At 56.4% G+C, this 17,951-nt stretch overlaps 1 protein-coding gene across 1 annotated transcript in view; it reads right to left on the bottom strand.

Annotated features, from left to right (window-relative positions):
* The window catches only part of FBXL16 (F-box and leucine rich repeat protein 16), a 98,683-nt gene extending 81,427 nt beyond the window's left edge, over positions 1-17,256 (bottom strand). Inside the window, exon 1 of the mRNA XM_038419289.2 lies at positions 16,903-17,256. The gene's annotated coding sequence lies outside the window, so the exon portion shown is untranslated. The remainder of the gene's footprint in view (positions 1-16,902) is intronic.
* Positions 17,257-17,951: the final 695 nt, after the last annotated feature.

Here is a 17,951-nt window from a genome sequence, read left to right as displayed (position 1 = left end):
GGGGTGATAGAGCGGCTCCGGAAATGGACAGGACTGCTCCGGTACCTCTCCCTTCGAGGGAGAGCGTTAGTGCTTAATCAACTAGTCCTGTCCATGCTTTGGTACCGGCTCAACACCCTGGTCCCAGCCCCGGCTTTCCTGACCAACCTGCGGACATCGATTCTGGAGTTCTTTTGGTCAGGACTGCACTGGGTCCCTGCAGGGGTTCTCCATCTACCTGTGGAGGAGGGAGGGCAGGGCCTCAAATGTCTGCTTACTCAGGTCCATGTCTTCCGCCTCCAGACCCTGCAGAGGCTCCTTTATGGTGCAGGTAGTCCGGCATGGAGCATACTGGCGCACGCCTTCCTGCGCCGCTTCCGAGGGCTCCGATACAACCGGCAACTCCTTTATCTCCATCCGAGAGGTCTTCCGCGAGACCTCTCCGGGCTGCCGGTCTTCTACCAGGACCTCCTCCGGACCTGGAAACTCTTTACAACGAGCAGGTCCGTGGCGACCACCGAGGGGGCAGATCTCCTCGCGGAGCCCCTGCTACACAACCCCCAGCTCCGTTTGCAGGTGGCGGAGTCCCGCTCGGTGCGCCAGAGGTTGGTCCTGGCAGAGGTCACAAGAGTCGGAGACCTCCTGGACTATGACCGGGGAGACTGGCTGGATCCCCTAACCTTTGCTCAGCGCATGGGGCTTTCCAGACCTTGTACTCCCCGATGCATACTTCAGGAGGTGAAGGCCGCTTTGCCGCCCGCTGCTCGGGTTTATCTCGACCGGGTCCTGCACGAGGGCACGCCCCGCCCACCCACTACCCCAGGCCCGCCGGACCTTTTAATTGGACCCCTCCCCCGTGGACCCAATCGATCCCTTCACCCCTTCACTAGAAGCCGGCTGCACGAGATGCAGCCGGTCTGTTTTCAAACCGCGCCAAGAAAACATCTCTACACGCTCGTGTTCCACACCCTTCACGCCCGCACCCTCGTGTCCCGCCCCGATACAAAATGGCGGGACCTCCTGCCACCTTTGGAGGGTGAAGAGCCCCGGTGGGCCAGCCTATATTCCATCTTAGTCCCAAAGCCCGCCGGGGATGTCAGTTGGCGGCTCCTTCACGGAGCCGTGCGCACGGGCGTGTACTTGGCGCGGTTCACCACAATCCCAGACACTTGCCCCTTTTGCGGCGTGAGGGATACCCTGGCACATGTCTACCTGGAGTGTGCCAGGCTGCAGCCCCTTTTCCGGCTCCTCACCAATATCTTATTACGTTTTTGGTTGCACTTCTCCCCTAACCTTCTCATTTATGCACTCCCTATCCGTGGCCCCACAAAGCCCCGGGATCTCCTGGTCAACCTCCTCCTGGCCCTAGCTAAAATGGCCATCTACAAAACCAGAGTGAGGAGGTTGGCCGATGGAGTCTCCTTTGACTGTGGGGCCTATTTCCGATCCTCGGTCCGTTCACGTATCCGGGCAGAGTTCCTCTGGGCGGCGTCCTCTGACTCCCTTGACGCCTTTGAGGAGCAGTGGGCTCTGTCCGGGGTTCTCTGCTCGGTGTCCCCGTCCGGTTCCCTTCTTTTGACCCTTTGACCGCACTCCTGTCCCTGTTATTTTATTAGTTGTCCCCCGGAATTTTTTGGGTATCTAGGTCCTGTGGATCCCCCTTTTAGGCTGGGGGGGACCCTTTAGCAGTGGACGGGCTTCGCCCGCCCACTTCCCGGATCCCAATAAGACATGCACACCCACCTGACTGGCTGGGAGGCTTTTAACTAGTTTCAGCCAGCCCCTGATTGGCTTCAGGTGTCCCAATCAATATAGCATTCTCGCTGCCTTCTGGAAAAATCTTAATGGGCTCCAGGTGTCTTAATTGACCTGGAGCAGCTTCCATTTCACTGATCCTGGTACCAGGGATTTGTTTAGCCTGGAGCGAATCTCTCTCTCCCCCTCCCGCACGACTCTCCCATAGCCTTCTAGCTTGAAGGGAGGTGGGAAACTGCTACTCCTGCTGCTGCTAGGCCCTAAGCTCTCCCTGCTGCTCCAGCTGCTCCCCTGGCTGGGCCAGACACCCCCCTTCTCTGCTACTTGGCTGCTGGACCCCCCACTCTTGGGTGCTGGTACTGCTCCAACTGCAGCCCTGGGGTGGGGAAGGGGCTGCTAGCCCACTCCCCAGAGAGGAGAAGTGAGAGACCCCAGCCACTGCTGTTGTGGATACCACCACCAGCACCACCACCTGAGAGGGGTCCATTCTGCCTGCCTGGACCACCACCTGGAGTTCCTGGAGCTGCTGCTGCTGCAGAGGCCGCTGCCTGGAGCTGCTGAAGCCCGAGGAGGAGAAGAAGAGGATCATCTGCCAGTGGGGCAGCACCTAGAGACTTTGCAGACCACCGTGGAGGGGGCCTAAGACTGAGTAATTTCAAACTGTGCTCTTGTGGTGGGGGTTTTGACTGTGTTTGTAGGGACACGGGGGGTGTGGCGTGGAGCTGCCCCCCGATCCATCTGTGTGTCCCCCCCAACCCTCACCACTGTTACCACCACCGCTGTCCCCTCCACCACCCCCACTGGCTGTATACCAGCTGCCTCAGCTCCTGCCTCTGGACTCAGCTGCTTGCTTGGCTTGCCACGCCCTATTTCCACCCTTTGGGCCAGAAGCAGCAGCAAGCTAAAAAAGACTTGTGCAAGTGCACATGGGCACATGTGCCCCCCCCCGGACTGCCTAACCCCCAGCTTTGCCTTTTACTACCTGCCCCATTTGCCACTTGCTTTGCCTCCTCATTTGCTCCAGCCCCCCTTACTAGCTTCAGTTTGTTTGCCTGCCCCGCCCATTTCCTTCTGCAGCCTTTGTTTGTTTGCCCTGCCCCAGCCTCTGAAGCTAGCCCCTTGGTTTCCCTGTTCTACCCCCAGACCGCTTAGCCCCTCGCTCCGTGTGCCCGTGCCCCCTCCCATGCGCTTGTGCAACTCCCCATTTCAGTTGCAACCCTCTTCACTGCACCTTCAATGTTGTTGAATCCCCGCCCCCCATAGTGCACCAAGAGGAGCCGGAATTTCCACCTTGTGTCGGTGACTGACCCCTAACCCCTGATTGCCCCCCGTCCAGCCCACCCCTTTTGGCGCCCTCCTCCCCTGCCTGCAGCCTAGCGGGGAGGAGTGGTCGACCTGCTTCCCCTCTCCCCTCCTCCTTTTGGTGTCCCCCTTTCCTCCTTGTTCATGATGGCGGGGGATGAGACAGGTGAAACCCCTCCAGCAGCCCAAGCTCCCCCTCCCCCGCCTGCCCCTCTGTCACCCCCCCAAGCTTCTACCTCCGCTGCCAAACCATCTGCCATCGCCCCCGCTGGGGCACCAGCAGCAACGGGCACCGGGGTGACCTCCACTGCTGCCACGTCTATCACCCCCTCAGATTTGCGGGGAGTCCTCCCAGCCGGCGGGAAGGGCCAGGGGAAGAAGAAGGGGAAGGGCCCCGCTAAAAAGACCAGGCCCTCCATGGCAGGGTCTGTCCCCGATGCCCCGGCCCCATCTCCGGCTGGGGCGCCCCTCCGCGCTGTTCCCTCCACCAGCTCTGCAGGTGTCCCTCCCCCGGCCCCTAGAGTATACGCCCAGGTGGCGGCAGCCCCCCCGCCTGCCGCTACATCATTTCTCCAGCCCACCGCCTCCGCTACCATCTATAGCGGCCGGGGCCCCTTTCCCACCATGACCAGGAAGCACGGCGTCCGTTGCCTCCTGGTGCCTGCCTCACCCCACGTGGAGACCTATGTGCGGGCGTTGGCGAGGGTGGTGGGGCCCACGGCCATTGTGGCGGCCTCCAAAATATATGGCAAGGTCGTCTTCTTCCTAGCATCGGAGGCCGCCGCCCAGGAGGCGGTGGAGAAGGGCCTGGCGGTGGGGGGCGTGTTCGTCCCCTTAGAGCCGCTAGAGGACCTGGGCGTCCGCCTGGTCCTGACCTCCGTCCCTCCCTTTCTCCCCAATGCCGCCCTGTTACCCGCCCTTTCTACCTTGGGGAAGCCCATCTCTGTCATCAGCCCTCTCCCGTTGGGCTGCAAAGACCCCGCCCTCCGTCACGTCCTCTCCTTCCGCCGGCAAGTGCAGCTTCAACTGCCGTCGGCGGCGCACGACAGAGAGGCACTGGAGGGGTCCTTCCTAGTCCCCTACCAGGGGACCCCTTACAGGGTGCATTATTCCACGGGGGAGGCCCGGTGCTACCTCTGCCGGGCGATGGGGCACGTCCGGAGGGACTGCCCCCTGGCCCGGGAAGGAGGGGCATCCAGGACACCCGAGCTCCGGCAGGACACCGGCCCCGTCATCGCCGACGCCCCTGGCTGCCCGGCACCCGAAACTGCCCCTCCTCCTTCCCAGTCCACCATTGCTCCCGCTCGGGCCCAAGGGGTACCTCCCCCACTATGCCCAAACGAGCGGGAGAACCCCGCCCCCGCTGTTTGCAATTTGGCGGGGCCTGTGGAGGAGGGTGCGGCAGGGACACCGCCCTGCATGGGAGAGGGCCCGCCCCAAGGGGAATCTTCCCTCCCTTGTGCTGCCCCACCGTTCCCCCATCGAGTCCCTGAGCCATCGCCTCTGCCCCCTGACACAACCCCTGCTAGCCAGCCCCCGGATGATGCCATGGAGGGCTGGGCCCTAGTCCAGGGGAAGCGGGGCAAGCGGAAGGCTCGAGCTCCGCTCCTCCCATCTGATGTGGAGGCCCCCCGGAAGACCAGGAAGGGGGGCACCGATGCCGAGCCTTCCGCTCTACCCACGGGTGTGTTCCACCCACCAGAGCCGGCTGGGGAAGACGTGGCAGCACTAGAAGGCGGTATCTCCCCTCCACGGGAGTCCCTCCCCTCCAAGACCCCCGAGGCACCATCTGAAACCCCAGTGTGCCCCAAAGTAACCATCGCGTCAGGTGCCGGCGGGGAGAATCCTGGGGTAGCGGAAAACAATTTCCCCTCTATATATGAGGAGATCGAGGCCCTGGGTCTGACCCCGGTCACCCAGGGGGAGGACGATCCTATGCCAGCGGGCCTCGATCTGGGCGACTTCTTTCCAGCCCCCCTTTCCCCATACTCCCTCCCCCTAACCGTCGCTTCTGCTCCCACCTCCGAGGAGCCCCTGGACTCCTCCATCAACCCGGCTGCAGAAGGCACCCTGCTGAGAGCCACCGAGCCAGTTGAGGCGACGGCCAGTGCCACGCGGCTGGAACCTGAGCCACCAGGGGCATCCCTCGCTGGTGAGGAGCATTCGACCTCCTTTCCGGGAGAGGACCCTACAGAAGAAAGTCCACCTCCTGATGCCGTGGCTGCCAAATCCACCAGACAGCTTGCGCCCGGCATCGGTGAGAGCCCTCTCTCGACCCAGACTCTCACCTCTACCCCTGCCCCTGCCCTTCTCCCGCCCTCCTCCCGAGATATTATTGCCACCCCTGGGACAGTCTCCTTCCCCTTTCCAACAGATGACTCCCAGGGAATGGCCTTTGTGTTTGCCCGTCCCGACCCACCAGGGGCTGCTATCCTCCCTCCGCCGCCCCCTATCGCCCCAGCATTCAGGTCAACCCATCAAGAGCCCCGTCGGGGGTCCGCACCCTGTCTGCCCGTCCCGCTGGGCCAGGGGGCTGTACCAAGGGCCCCATCGGGAAGCAACCAGACCATAACCCCAGCCCCCCATGCGCTGCGAGAGGAGTTGCGGGAGTTCCTAGAAGACGTCCGTGGCTCCCGCAACAAAGTCCAGCTTGCCCTCCAGCGATGGGGGGACTTTAATCAAATCCTCCGGGCCGCAAGGGCCCTCATGGGGGAGGGGAAAAGGACCGGGAGACAGGGCGCCGCGGCCTACCAGCGGGTCCGCCACTTCCGTGACTCCTTACTCACCTACGGGGTGGGTCACGGACTGCTACGCGGCCCGCCGGGAGCCACGAGCATCCCTGCCGGCGAGGATCCCCCCCAGCCCTCCTCATGGCACCCTTTACCATCGCAACATTGAACACCCGTGGCTGTAAGATGGGTCTCCGCAGGTCCCAGGTGCTCTCCTTCCTTCGAGAGGGGAGGTACTCTGTGGTTTTCCTGCAGGAGACCCATACGGATCCGACCGCCGAAGACAGCTGGCGGCTGGATTGGGGGGACAGGGTCTACTTTAGCCACCTCACAGTTCATACGGGTGGAGTGGCGACCCTGTTCTCCCCCGACCTACGGCCCGAGGTGCTGGGGGTCGCCGAGGCTGTGCCGGGTCGCCTGCTGCACCTCCGGGTCCAAATGGAGGGGCTCGTAGTCAACCTCGTCAATATCTATGCCCCAGCAGCGAGCCCGGAGCGGCTGCAATTCTATCAGCAGGCATCCGCCTTCCTCGCCACCTTGGAGTGCCTGGTCCTGAGAGGGGACTTTAACATCACCCTTGAGGAACGGGACCGCTCAGGAACCGAGAAGAGCCAGGCCGCCGTGGCCGTCCTCCAGGAGATAGTCGAACACCACTCCCTGGTGGACGTCTGGCGCGACCACCACCCGGATGACGCTTCCACGTTCACCTTTGTCCGGGTGGAGGCCCATCGGTCGCGCCACTCCCGGTTGGACCGCATTTATTTATCACGCTTTCATCTTACACGAGCCCACTCCTCCAGCATCCGGCCGGCCCCTTTTTCTGACCATCACATAGCCACCGTGACAGCCTCCCTCTGCGCGGAGAGGCCGGGGCCGGCCTATTGGCATTTTAACAACAGCTTGCTGGAGGATGCGGGCTTCGTGGCGTCCTTCCGGGAGTTCTGGCTGGCCTGGCGAGGGCAGCGGCGTGCCTTTCCCTCGGCACGGCGGTGGTGGGACGTAGGGAAGGTGCGCGCCCGGCTCTTCTGCCGTGACTACACCCGGGGCACCAGCCGACGGAGGGATGCAGCGATAGAGCAGTTGGAACGGGAGGTCTTAGAGCTGGAGAGGCGTTTGGCTGCCAGCCCCGAGGATCCACCCCTCTGCGGAGCGTGCCGGGAGAAGCGGGAGGAGCTCCGGAGCCTCGAGGACCATCGGGCCCGGGGTGCCTTTGTTCGATCCCGCATCCGTCTCCTTCGGGAGATGGATTGCGGCTCCCGCTTCTTCTATGCCCTGGAAAAAAAGAGGGGGGCTAAGAAACATATCATCTGCCTACTGACTGAGGATGGCACCCCCCTCACGGATCCGGTGGAGATGTGCGAGAGGGCGAGAGCCTTCTACGCAAGCCTTTTCTCCCCGGAGCCGACCGATCCTAACGCTTGCAGAGTGCTGTGGGAGGAGCTCCCGACGGTCAGCGTGGGCGACCGAGACCGGCTAGAGCTGCCTCTCACTCTGGCCGAGTTCTCGGAAGCCCTCCGTCGCATGCCCACCAATAAATCTCCGGGCATGGACGGGCTGACCGTGGAGTTCTACCGCGTGTTCTGGGACGTCCTGGGCCCAGACCTAGTCACCGTCTGGGCCGAGTCTTTGCAGAGCGGGGTCCTCCCTCTTTCGTGCAGGCGAGCCGTGCTGGCCTTATTGCCGAAGAAGGGGGACCTCCGCGATTTACGAAATTGGCGTCCCGTCTCGCTCCTCAGCACGGACTACAAAATCGTGGCAAAAGCCATCTCGCTGCGGCTAGGGTCCATGCTGGCAGACGTGGTCCACCCAGACCAGACCTACGCCGTCCCAGGCCGCAGCATCTTCGACAACCTATATCTGGTCCGGGACCTATTGGAACTTGGGTGTAGGGATGGTCTGTCATTCGCCCTCCTGTCCTTAGATCAGGAGAAGGCGTTTGACAAGGTGGATCATGGGTATCTCCTGAGCACTCTACAGGCGTTTGGCTTCAGACCCAGGTTTGTGAATTTTCTCCCGGTGCTGTACGCTTCTGCAGAGTGTATGGTCATGCTCAACTGGACCCTGACCGAACCGGTCAGCTTCGGGCGAGGACTACGGCAGGGATGCCCCCTCTCAGGCCAGCTGTACGCTCTGGCGATCGAGCCCTTCCTCTGTCTCCTCCGAAGGAGGTTGACGGGGTTGGTGCTGCGGGAGCCGGAGCTGCGGCTGGTCCTGTCGGCGTATGCTGATGACGTGCTCCTCGTGGTCCAGGACCCGGGCGACTTGGTGCGGGTGGAGGCTTGCCAGGCCATCTATTCGGCAGCCTCCTCTGCGCGGGTCAACTGGGTCAAGAGCTCTGGCTTGGTGGTAGGGGACTGGCGGCAGGCAAGCTCCCTACCACCCGCGCTTCAGGACATCCGGTGGAGCATGGGTCCGCTGCTCTATCTGGGCATTTACCTTTCCGCCACGCATCCCTCTCCGCCGGAGAACTGGCAGAATTTAGAGGGCGGGGTGATAGAGCGGCTCCGGAAATGGACAGGACTACTCCGGTGCCTCTCCCTTCGAGGGAGAGCGCTAGTGCTTAATCAACTAGTCCTGTCCATGCTCTGGTACTGGCTCAACAACCCGGCCCCAGCTTTCCTGGCCAACCTCCGGACATCGATTCTGGAGTTCTTTTGGTCAGGACTGCTCTGGGTCCCTGCAGGGGTTCTTCATCTACCTCTGGAGGAGGGAGGGCAGGGCCTAAAATGTCTGCTCACTCAGGTCCATGTCTTCCGCCTCCAGACCCTGCAGAGGCTCCTTTATGGTGCAGGTAGTCCGGCCTGGAGCATACTGGCGCACGCCTTCCTGCGCCGCTTCCGAGGGCTCCGATACGACCGGCAGCTCCTTTATCTCCATCTGAGAGGTCTTCCGCGAGACCTCTCTGGGCTGCCGGTCTTCTACCAGGACCTCCTCCGCACCTGGAAACTCTTTACAATGACCAGGTCCGTGGTGGCCACCGAGGGGGCAGATCTCTTCGCGGAGCCCCTACTACACAACCCCCAGCTCCGTGTGCAGGTGGCGGAGTCCCGCTCAGTGTGCGATAGGTTGGTCCTGGCAGAGGTCACAAGAGTCAGAGACCTCCTGGACTATGACCGGGGAGACTGGCTGGATCCCCTGACGCTCGCTCAGCGCATGGGGCTTTCCAGACCTTGTACTCCCCGGCGCATACTTCAGGAGGTGAAGGCCGCTTTGCCGCCCGCTGCTCGGGTTCATCTCGACCGGGTCCTGCATGAGGGCACGCCCTGCCCACCCGTTACCCCAGGCCCGCCGGACCTTTTAATTGGACCCCTGCCCCATGGACCCAACCGACCCCTTAACCCCTTCATTAGAAGCTGGCTGCATGAGATGCAGCCGGTCTGCTTTCAAACCGCGCCAAGAAAACATCTCTACACGCTCTTGCTCCACACCCTTCACGCCCGTACCCTCGTGTCCCGCCCCGATACAAAATGGCGGGACCTCCTGCCACCTTTGGAGGGTGAGGAGCCCCGGTGGGCCTGCCTATATTCCACCTTAGTCCCAAGGCCCGCCGGGGATGTCAGTTGGCGGCTCCTTCACGGAGCCGTGAGCACGGGCGTGTACTTGGCGCGGTTCACTTCAATCCCTGACACCTGCCCCTTTTGCGGCGTGAGGGATACCCTGGCACATGTATACCTGGAGTGTGCAGGCTGCAGCCCCTATTCCGGCTCCTCACCAATATCTTATTACGGTTTTGGTTGCACTTCTCCCCTCACCTTCTCATTTATGCACTCCCTATTCGTGACCCCAGAAAGTCGCGGGATCTCCTGGTCAACCTCCTCCTGGCCCTAGCTAAAATGGCCATCTACAAAACCAGAGTGAGGAGGTTGGCCGATGGAGTCTCCTGTGACTGTGGGGCCTATTTCCGAGCCTTGGTCCAGTCACGTATCTGGGCAGAGTTCCTCTGGGCAGCGTCCTCTGACTCCCTTGACGCCTTTGAGGAGCAGTGGGCGCTGTCCGGGGTTCTCTGCTCAGTGTCCCCGTCCGGTTCCCTTTGTTTGACCCTTTGACCGCACTCCTATCCCTGTTATTTTATTAGTTGTCCCCCGGAATTTTTTTGGGCATCTAGGTCCCGTGGATCCCCCTTTTAGGCTGGGGGGGATCCTTTAGCAGTGGACGGGCTTCGCCCGCCCACTTCCCAGATCCCAATAAGACTACTTTTCTATAGCCATCTGGCCTTGCCCCTCACTATATCTATATCTATATATATATATGCAGTGGGTATGGGCACTGTGTGTGTGTACATACATGCAGTGGGAGGAAGGTGCATGCACATATGGCGGGTTGGGGAAAATTCTCTGTCCCTGTCATTATTTATATGAATGAGTACTTCTTTGCTTCTGGTCCTCCTCACAGACAGCCATAAAAGTCACATGATTAAAAAGGCTTTAGGAGAACCTTCAAAGTGTCACCCCACTGCTAACTAATCAGACTGACAGTCTAAACTAGCCAGACAGCACTACGTACAGATCCAGCCCTCTTCTCAGCTGCTTCCTATCTATCTACCTACCTTCCAACCAACCAGTCCATTTTCTACTGTGCCCATCACTGAGGAACTGCCTGGCACCTTGGAAATAGCACATTCTGCATTTCCCAGTTCCTTGGAGCCTACTTGCAGAACAGGGACTGCTGCATTCACTTCCCATGGAGACCAGACAATTTCTTCTCCCTCCGGGGGGCGCGGGGCGGGGAGGAATAAATAAGTCCACAGGCAGCACTAGAACCAAAAAGCTCCATTACCATAGGCATCCGATGAAGTGAGCTGTAGCTCACGAAAGCTTATGCTCAAATAAATTTGTTAGTCTCTAAGGTGCCACAAGTACTCCTTTTCTTTTTTTTACCATAGGCAGGAGCAAGCTGGTCTTCTGATCAAAGGACGGAGTCTGCTTGTGGCTGCCTGCTTTCTGATTGAAGCCTTGCAATATGCTTCTCCATGTGGCTTTATTTGGTTCAGCTCAGCAAAATACCCAAACCACAGAGAGGTAAATAAAACTTCCAGAGATTAATAGGAATCACAGCATCTTCATAGCCTGATCCTCCACTGCCTCATACCTTGGGGAGTCACATGCCCATGGCTTTCTCCTCCTCTGACATTCCTCTAGGTGCTGCAGCACCAGCCTTTTCCTCTACTATTACTTCTTTGGATAAGGTAAGCAAATGGCTTGTTAGTCTATCAGACGTCTTAAAGGGACACTGACTAGGTTGATTGGACCAAAGTATACCTCTCCGTCTCCTTGTGGATTCCATGCAATAATTTATATGTGCCTTTTATAATAATACTTTGCACATACACAGCACCTGCCTCTAGTGGAACTCAACACACTTTCCCAGGCACTAATGAACAAAGACATGCAACACTCCTGTGAGATGGGGGAAGCAGGATTATTCCCATACTACAGATAGGAAAACCAAGGCACAAATCAATTAAGTGACCGAGCAGGGAATCCATACCAGAACCAGGAATAGAATTAATGTCTCCTGTCCCCACAGAATCATCTTTCTTCCCTGGCCTTTTTAAATCAAAGCCAATGCTTTTTTCCTACTAGCGAGAGAGAGAGAAAGGGGGAGAGAGGGAGAGAGCAGTTCCAGGAGCCCTGAACTCATGAGAAAATCTGCAATGAATCAATGTTTTTGTATTTGACAGAGGAAACAACATTCTAGGCCAGATCCTCAGCTGATGTAAAGAGGTGTAGCTCCACTGAAGTCAGTGTGTGTGAAGTCAATGGAGCTACACTGATTTACAGCAGCTGGGGTTCTGGCCCTGCATTTGGAAATTGAATCCAATTTCAAGCTCCCAAAATGGTCACCCTCCCCCAAGTGGGGGTGGAAAGGACAGAATGATACCAGCATTTCTGAACTGTGTCCTTCTCATACCTCCACTTCAAATATCTCAAACAGTTCCAATCTGCTGTGGCTCTCCAGAGAAAAACCTAGTTTACCTCTTTACTGGAGTCATTCAGAAGTCCAGCAGTGCTACAGATTCCAGCACTGAAGTCAGCAGGCTGGGGCCCACCCACAGGTACTCTAGCAAGTCAGCAGTGTTCATAAAATATAACAGGGAGAGCACAGCTGTCATACTGCTGACATTTCTAGATAGCCTGCAGTGAGTGATTTCAGACAGGTGACACATTTCAGAGTAGTGGAGGAAAATGCATCTCTATTGCAGATGTGTCAGCAGGTCACTGGTGGATGGGACCCTCTAGGTGTGATGGCAGATAATGATAATAACTTTGCCAAGATTAATTTGTTACCTGTTCCAGAACCCCTGTGGAGCTAGATAAATATTATTGTCCCAATTCTACTGATGGGGAAATTGAGGCACTGAGGGCTTGCTTCCCCCTGTGTGAACAACAGAGATACATTGGCATCAATCAGCTCTGTCTCACAGGAGGACTGGCCCTTCTAGCCCCAAATTTACCATCACCGTGCAGAATCAGCCTGTCCATCCTGTCCCTCACACAGACCCTTTCCTTCTCCTGGCACAGAAGCCCACTAAGATGCATTGTTTCCCACGACTCAGTCAGACGGCAGGGATTATAGTCAGAGACGAGAGGGCCAAGATGCTGAAGCACAGACGATCTCGAGATAGGAGGCTAAATTCTTCCCTGGTGTAACTCCTCTAACTTCAGTTACTGTTGGGGTAAATTTCGGCCCAAACTACCAAGGGACCAGCTGTCAGAGGACAGCTGCAAGGGAAGATAATGAAAAATGGATGCTAACAAAATTCCCACCCACTATCAAGCAACATCCCTCACCCTCCTTGACAGTGAGCAAAGATTTACACCAACAGTCCGAGAATGGGAGCTTAGCTAGTCCTTCCAAGTGTCACATAGCAGAGCTCGTTGTTTGCCTGGCTGGGAAGCCAACAGCAGGAGATTCCACACAGCAGTGTCCTGTCCTGGGATGTAGCAAGAGCTTCCCCACCGCAGCACCACAGCCTTGCAGTAGCAGCTAGAATGCCAGCAGCCTGAGCTATGACAAGAGCATCAGCTGATTTCTCAAAGCAGCCTCCAGTCAGTGTCGGCTACCTCTCACTAGCAGGAAGTGCCCTGCTGCAGCTCCTAAGATTTCCTCCTGCCCCAGCAGTGCCTTGGCAGAGTCTACATTGGTTCCAAAAGGAATACTGCCTCATCCTCTCCAGCACACCACCTCGTTCCTGCATGTAAGCCCTGGGCAACTCAACAGCCCAACCTCAACTACCCAGCCTTGAGCACAATGCAAAATCACCAGTGTAGAGATTGAAAGCATGGGATCTGCTAGCGCAGGGCCCACAAAAGGTGAGGATTAGAATACCAGGATTCATAACCCAGAATCTACACAGCATTTACATCCCTGGGACTCGGATGCCAGCATTGGAGTCCAGCAGGCTCTAGCTCTCAGTGCCACCCTCTCTGAGTGCAGCAAGACCCCAACATCACTGGCTTTGCATTGGCAGGTTCCAAGTGCAACAGTGAACGTGGGTGTTTGAGTGCCCCTGGGATGTCTCTGCTGGAGCTGCCTGTTGATTTGAGAATCCCTCAGGCTCGCTCCACTCCTTGCTGGGTAGGTGCACTGTGCCCCCAGGGGCTGGGGGTGTGGATGGGGTGTGTGTGTGTGTCTGGGAGACACTAAGTCACCTGCATGCACATTTCACCAGAAAGTTGCACAGCTGTGCGCCCAGGGCGGGGGTGGGGGGACGACGACCCAGGATGTTGCTGATAACAGTTAGAGCCAATTAATAATAGTACTTGGCTCTCAGGTTATCCAAACACTTTACAAGCATGAACTGGTTGATCCTCACCCATGGCAGAAAGGAGCTAGCATCACCCCAATTCCGCAGTGCGGAATCTGCTAAAGCGCAGAAGAAATGATCTGGGGATCTGAGTTCCCGACTCTGTCTTTGGTGGCCTGGGCCAAGTCACCTCCCTTCTCAGTGCCTCAGTGGCACTCACCAGCATAACAGGAAGGTAGATTCACTGTTGCTTGTAAAATGCTCTGAGATCCTCTGAGGGAAGACACTAGAGATGGGCAGGGTATTATTATTATTATGAAGTGACTTGCCTGATGTCCCACACCAAATAATTGGCTGGCCTGGAACTCAAACTCAAGAATTCTTGGCCCCCAGCACTATTCTCAGCCCACTGCCCCAATCCTGGCTCTTTCTACTGCTCCAAGCATAGCCAGCTATGGGAAAGAGTGGAACTCTCCACCCTGGCCCTGCACTCACACATGTGTGGTGCTAAGACTTCAGGGGCATGCCTCCTAGTTCTTTGCTCTGTGGAATCGTATCCATTTTGGGCACATGGAGGGGAGCTGTGGGAAGGCACTGGAGGTCATTCAAGTAGCGCTAGCCTGCAGCCACATTGCAAAGTGGTCGTGTTAGCTGCTGATGAGCTTTAGCTACAGCCCCCGTGGGCCAGCCATCGTCACACTTGAGTGAAGGGGTTTAGTGTGTGGACAGGACTGGAACTAGGGGCAACACTTGAGTTATAACTCAAGTTGCAGTGAAGACAAGCCCAACACATCCAAACATTCCTGCCTCTAGCCTCAGAGCCAAGTGGAGCAACTTGCAATTACATCATGTATATACAGGGAGTAGGGGAATCAGAGGCACAAACTGAAGAATAAAAATGTCTTGGTGCTCCAGCTTGAGACAGACATGCCCAACCCCACAAGCCAGTCCTGGGCCTAACAGAACGTTGCTGTTTTGCCTGACCTCTCAGCATACCCTGTTTGATTTTCCTTAGGGATTTTCCTGTGCCCCTATAATGGCACTGCTGGCATTGCCCATCATCCTGCTGACATCGCTTTCAATGTGCCTGCAGGTCTCCTGCCTCCTTCTCCAGCCCTGACCCTTTCAATGGGTTTGCATCTTTGCTGTCCAGGGCTGGGTTCCAGTGGGGACAGCAGAGCTGGGCACGATAGGGCTGAAAACACAATGGACCCAGGGCAGCTGGGGACAATGTGAACATCATCCCAGAGAGCAAAATTCTCTCTCTCTCTCTTTCTTCCTGTCACCCTCCCTCTGTCTTTCCTTTTCTTTTACCTTCCCCCTGCCTTCCCTTCCACGCCTCAGCTGCTTCTGCTCTATTCAGCATTTGCCCTGAGCTCCCAGAAGGTGGATTTCCCTTTAGGTCAGGAGCAGAAGAAAGGGCCCCTGATGTCACCCTCCTGGATGATGGCTTCAAGCAAAGAGATACAGCAGACATGGAGACTGAATGCAAGCAGCCCTGGATCTATGGAAATAGGATGGTTACAGAAAAGGCCGCTGCTTTATCAATCACCTCTGCTCCACACATTACACCCCTCCATACACAGTGGCCTGTTCTTAGTTACACCCATTACAACTATATGGGTTTGACTGGGCTCGCCCAGATGTTACCAAGAGCGGAGTTATCCTACACCTAATCTGCAATTGTGCATCTAAAGCAATGTGCTCTCCAAGAGGGGGAAGGATGGGGGAGCTGGGTGGGAAGGCCAAGCCACTAGGAGCCCCTGTGGGGATTAACACCAGCACCTTGAATGGGATGTATCTGTAGTAACCAGCTGCACTCACAGGAAGGGTCCAGAGATGAATTAGCAAGAAAGGCTGGCTCAAGCTTTGAGCTGTGGGGATGAAGGTCAACCTGTGGAACTCTTTGCCTGAGGATTTTGTAAAGGCTAAGACTATAACAGGGTTTAAAAAAGAACTAGATAAATTCATGGAGGATAGGTCCATCAATGGCTATTAGCCAGGATGGTGTCCCTGGCCTCTCTTGGGCAGACACTGGGAATGGGCGACAGCGGATGGATCCCTTGATGATTACCTCTTCTGTTCATTCCCTCTGAATCACCTGGCATTGGCCACAGTCGGAAGACAGGATACTAGGCTAGATGGACCTTTGGTCTGATCCAATATGGCTGTTCTTATGTCTTTTTCTCTCTCTCTCTCTCTCTCTCTCCCCCTCTTTCCACCACCATTTCAATGTGAAAAGTTATGCCAGGCCAGTGGCACAAAAACTCCTGCTGAAGCTGCCAGTAGAGGAGGGAAAGGTTCCATCTTCCCATGCTGCCAGTTGGCAAGCCTCTGACTCAGTGTGCTACAGCCAGGCTGGGGGCTGAGTCCCTGAACAATCTCTCTGCTCTTACAGTCCTCCGCAGAGTTTGTTCCAGCGCCCCCTCCTCACAATCAAAACTTTCCGGTGCTTCAATGGGCCAGCTGCACAGACACAGACTTCCCAAGATTCCTATGGCCTGACAGCCTGTTCCACCTACAGGAGTCACACAAGTCAGCCAGCCTCCAGCCTAAAACCAGCAGCAATGCCCGAGCCTTCCCTCTGGGCCCAGAATTTATCTTCAGCCATCACACCTCCAGCTCCTCCTCCCTGACACCAGTGAGCACGGTGAGGTAGTGGGGTCCATAACAGCCAGCCAGGAGGTTGATTCTCTGCCACTCTCTCTGGTTCACTGGCTTGAGCGATTGCAACATCAATTCATAGCCAGAGCATAGCCGAAGGGAACAGCACAATGGACAATGATCCTGAACAAGGCAGGGGAGCAAGGGAAACCCCCTCAGCTGGGAACACTGGGTCTCCCACTAGCATGTTCTGAGCCACTGGCCCAGCTAGCTACTCTACCCCAAGGATGCTAACCCAAATGCTTTCGGGGTGCTGAAAAAGCAAAGCATTCAGCACATTGCCAACCACAGAAATCACAGCATCAGCCTCAGGTCTATGGAGCAAATAAATAAATAAATAAATCGACTGCACACCACTGGCATCTGGGAATTCAGCTTCCACCATTTCTATTCAATGCAGAGAAAAAAAGAGGCCGATACCAAAGCATTTCTCACAGCCAGTCAGAGAAGCAGCATGGGGCAGAGCAAAGAGCATTGTATTGGATGGAAATGAATGGAGCCTAGTTCTACTAGAAAGGTGATGCTTGCCTGCCATTATATAACCCAAGCTCTATGATGCAATGATCATCAAGGAGGGCTATAATTACAGTCCTTGTACCTTCCCTGGTTCTCATTGTAGCACCGAGCCGCATCCCTCTGGGTGGGATGTTTTCCTAGGGACATCAATACAAACTGACATAGGGGGCTTTGTGAGCCAAAGGATCTGCAGCAAGATACAGCCCTTACCTCCAGCGACTGCTTCCAGCTCATGCCATGCCTCCTCGGGAGCTGCTCCTCCTTTCATGTACACAACAGCATCAGGAGAAGAAACAGAACAAATCACCCAATCTGATCTACACCAGCCCCCAGCCGGGGTCAGACACAGGACCGGGGAGCTAGATTCTCCCACACTGCGTCCTTAGATCAAGTCTTTCAGAGAAAAATCCACGACTCTGATGTTTTGCAAAATAAGGGTGGGAGAGAATTTGTCCCCCCCCCCCAAAAAAAAACAAACAAACAAGAAAGACAGCAATCTCAGAGAACTGAAATACACTTCCCCTCCTCCCCAACAAACCCGGAGCTGGTATCCAGAGAGCACGATCTGAAAGATGCAAGCTGTCTCACACGCCACACGCTGGCATGCGTGCACACACACACACACACACACACACACACACACACACAGTCGTAGACCAAACCCAGTTAAAGAGACACAGCCATTATTATCATGAATGCATGACTGCAGGCTGGCTAGTCTCCCCAGCTCCTGGCTAGGGTACTCAGAGATTACAACCATTCACTGTGGGAAACATCCACGATTAGGATTTTTATTGGATTCCCCCCCCACTTCCCTTATTGCCCTCTTGAGGTCAATCATATGGACTTGCATTTGCAAAAAGACAAAACAGCTAGTCAGGAGAATACTAAAGTGATAGGCAGAATAGAAATGTGATAGATATTTTAACTGTGAATATATGGTTTTGGACACAAAACACCTGGTGCTCCTCTCTCTCCTTTTGGGGCACTGGTGTTCACCAGCGCTGTGGTTTCAATGTAACCCTTCCCTGGGTAATGAAACAGACAGCTTGTCATGAGCTCCTGTACACAGCGGGGTTAGTGGCGAGTAGTTGAGCTGTTGTGACTCACATGAAATGTATGAAATATTGCTGCTCCTGATGAGTCCTTCTGGGTTGTCATTGGCATGACGTGCCCAGCTGTGCTTTTCACCCTCGATCCACATTCCTGCCACCCAGCCAGTGGGTATGAACATCAGGCTAACACACCTGCTAGCTAGC

The sequence above is a fragment of the Dermochelys coriacea genome, chromosome 10 (assembly GCF_009764565.3).
Source record: "Dermochelys coriacea isolate rDerCor1 chromosome 10, rDerCor1.pri.v4, whole genome shotgun sequence".
Lineage (NCBI taxonomy): Eukaryota > Metazoa > Chordata > Testudines > Dermochelyidae > Dermochelys > Dermochelys coriacea.
Note: the sequence above shows the minus strand (reverse complement) of the source record. Positions and strands in the feature narration are given on the sequence as shown.